Here is a 3,780-nt window from a genome sequence, read left to right as displayed (position 1 = left end):
AACTAACAACTATTTACAAGTAACTATTTACACGCGAGTACCAAACAATATATATTATGGTTATATTTGGTTTTATCGATGTATTATGGCAATAATAAGCATATCGATATCTTGCTCTAAACAGCCATACTATAGTTGGTACTTAACATGTCAATTTCGTTATTAAATTATTTACTATACATATATTAGAATACGCACTCTAGTCTATGCCGGGACTGAGACTTTCTGTGACTGTGAAATAATAGAATTACAATCAAACCGTCAGTAGGGCTTATGCACAACGAGAGGAATAAGCACGGTCTTACATACAGGTCTCTCAACTCGATAGAATTTCAGTGGTGGGGGTGACTCCAATATCGAAGTCATTTCTTGTGGTGTCGCTGCTATCGAGGGATGTCGATTTGACACGCGATTTGAAATACGTAACCTGTGTTGTCATTGCGTTAATAAACCAATAAGTCTTTATTATTTAATACATTGTGTTGTGCTGTTTTCGGTTATTTGTACATTCCCTTTTTCATTCACGATCGACACGTGGAATTTTAAGGTATAGGCAGTTAGTTTCTATAAAATTTGTCTTGGTCTGCACGCAATTATTTTTGTACGATTTACAATATATTTTTATCGATTTACAATGTATATTATTAAATTTTAAATTATATAAATACATATATACAATTTTTACAATATAATTGCGATATATATATAATATATATCTATATCATAATTATATTGTAGAAATTGTATATATGTATTTATATAATTTAAAATTATATATATTATATAATTTATTTATTTATTGTAAATGTATTATGAAAATTGTGGATTCTTGATTACAATATAATACGTATGCGCTATGCGCTACTATTGCTCTCTCGCTCGCACAGCACATCCCTCGATTGCAGCGACCTCATACTTTTCGGTTTCGCCAAGCGAACCATCCCCATTATACGAGTTGAGAGACCTGTATGTAAGACCGTGGGAATAAGGAACAAGGAATTAAACATAGAGAGAATTTATAGTTGCATCTTTTTTCACGGTCTTGAAAAAGGATGCGACTATGAATTCCCTCTATGTTTAATTTCTTATTTCTTGTTTTGTTTATTTAATTTCTTATTTCTTATTCCTGTCATTGTATGCATGAGTTCTTATCCAGTCAATATTGATGCAATAATATGGACTGTGGCATTATTGGTTAGACAAGGATATTTTCGTTGCAATTCTCCTATCATATATTCTCACAATTTTGATCAACGACAGGGAAAGAAGTGCCCATTTCAGTATAATAAATAATTTAACATATTTCATTAATTTTGAACGCGGTTTTGCATTTGTTGTATGACCGATACGATTTAAATAATTATAAATAAAAATAATCAAGGTTAGATTAAAGTTGAATCATCAAACAATATTACTTTCTTTATTTTTTTATGTTTATAATTTATATTTTATGATCCTTAGAAGAAGATATTGATAAAGAGGCGTTTCTGAATATAAGCGAGACCGAGGTGTTACGAATAATATCTACGATTGGAGGGATTCGCTGTTTTCTTGAGAAAAGGAGATTATTTATAGGCAGTATTAAATTCGTAAGACAAAAGTTTTTATAATTTTTAGGATTTTAATAAACAGTAAAAAATAGTTATTTTAAAATGTGTTTACAAAAATTAATATCTTGCTATCTTCATAAGAAAAATTGCATGAAATATCAGACAACGATAATGATAATCAATTGGAAAAGTTACAATGTCAAAATCAGCAATTATTAAAACCCCTTGCAGTGAAATCAAAATCTCTTATCCGTAAAGAAAGAGAGTGTGAAGAATCAAATTTTAAGCAAAAAAAAGTAAGATTTTTTAAATCATCTTGCAATGATGTGATGCACAAGCTTCGGTATATAAAATATACTCCTTTTCTTGAAAATTTGAATTAAAGAATAAAATATTTAAAATGTGTTTACAAAAATTAATATCTTGCTATCTTTACAGGAAAAATTACATGAAATATCAGACAACGATAATGATAATTAATTGAAAAAGTTACAATGTCAAAATTAGCAATTATCAAACCCCTTGCAGTGAAAACAAAGTCTCTTATCCGTAAAGAAAGAGAGTGTAAAGGATCAAATTTTAAGCAAAAAGAAATAGGGTTTTTAAAATCATCTTGCAATGATGATGCTCAAGCTTTGGTATACAAAATAAAATACTCTTTTTCTTAATTTGAATCAAAGAATAAAATATAAAATTGAGATATACAATTAATATAAAATATGGTCGAAAGAAATATATTCAACAATGCTTTTGTTTTGTTTTGATAGACATCGTATACACAAAAAAATCGTCTAAACGATGAAACATTAATTGATAATCATCATTACGAAAATTGTCATAGCAGTGGGAATGTATTAAACGATTCATCAGATAATATATCTAATATATTGAGTACCGAAGAAGATAATATAAGAGAGAGTTCTGCATTAAGAGAATGTGACAATATTAAAAAAAATCGAAGAAAAGTAGTAACAATCAGAATAAGTTAAATAAAATTTCATGCACTTTAAGTCAATTTACATCACTTCAAAATACGGTAAAGTTTTCATGCAAAATTTTATAAATTTTTTATTAATTTTATAAATACTTTACTAATTATTTTATTATTTTTAATAGGATTTGAAAGAACTGTTACTAAACTTTACAGATGGACAAATTATTATAAAATTTTATGAGAAGCATAACGTACTCGATGAAGTCAAACGTAGAAAATTGGTTGAACTTCTTGTTATTCAATTTATGTTTCAAAAATCTGAAAATGGGAGAGAAATGTAATGGTTAAATGTTAATAGAACGTATTTTTATGTGTTAGGATAGATCGATATAAATCGATACATTTAGTGTTCTCTCTTGCGTACTCATATGTACTAAAAGCACGTGATAGCGACGTGATGCTGCGATGTCACGTATACGAAAGTATAAGTCAGTCGCGTATGAGTACTTCGCATTCGAGCACTGTAATAACGCTACAATAAAGTATTGTCTATTTTTACATATATCACGCCGCAAATTAATTCATCCCACTCGCAATCCTGACATTATGTCATATTTAAATTAATAATGTATTTCATAAATGCGTTCTAATGCTTGTAGAGTTTGTTTGTTAAATGCCAATTTTGACATTTTATCACAAAAAATCAGGAACTTGTTTCCAAATAAGTGACAGGCATTTTATTATGTATGTACCACCAAAATCTGAAGAACCATCTCAAAAAGTATCAAAAGGAAAATTACCAGACTTTTATCGAAATGTGTCTGTGAAGTTGGCATATCATTTTCCAGCAGATCAAAAATAAAAGGCAGTTCTTGTCGCATGCAGTCGAGTTCTATAGTTCCTGATACTTTTTAGTAATAGTTCTGGTGATTTTACCCAAAAAACAGTCGATCGAAAAAATGATCTGCTAACTTCCCGTAGCAGATCATTTTCTAGCAAATCAAAAATAAAAAAGAGTTCTTGTCGCATGCAGTCGAGTTCTATAGTTCTCGATACTTTTTAATAATAGTTTTGTTGATTTTGCCAAAAAAAGTCCATTGAAAAAATTATCTGCTAATTTTCCGAAATCTCAGAGTTCCGGTTTATTTAAAATATTTTTCGAATAGTTCTAAGCATACTGAAGCATTTTCTAAAGATTTCCCGACATTAGCAATGTTGTACAATTGTTTTAAAAATTAATACCGCTCGAAAACAGAGTATTTAGAGAAAATAGGGTGATATGCTGTACGAAATATC

The 3,780-nt window shown here is 29.0% G+C and overlaps 1 long non-coding RNA gene across 1 annotated transcript; it reads left to right on the top strand.

Annotated features, from left to right (window-relative positions):
• The first annotated feature begins 1,466 nt into the window (after nucleotides 1–1,466).
• On the top strand, nucleotides 1,467–3,519 carry LOC112464157. Its single transcript, XR_003041882.1, has 4 exons — nucleotides 1,467–1,589; nucleotides 1,989–2,188; nucleotides 2,318–2,586; nucleotides 2,667–3,519. It is a non-coding gene; the product is annotated as an uncharacterized LOC112464157 (long non-coding RNA).
• The last annotated feature ends 261 nt before the right edge of the window (nucleotides 3,520–3,780 follow it).

The sequence above is a fragment of the Temnothorax curvispinosus genome, unplaced genomic scaffold (assembly GCF_003070985.1).
Source record: "Temnothorax curvispinosus isolate PA1 unplaced genomic scaffold, ASM307098v1 QBEX01013987.1, whole genome shotgun sequence".
Classification (NCBI taxonomy): Eukaryota; Metazoa; Arthropoda; class Insecta; order Hymenoptera; family Formicidae; genus Temnothorax; species Temnothorax curvispinosus.
This window is presented reverse-complemented; position numbering and strand designations above follow the sequence as displayed.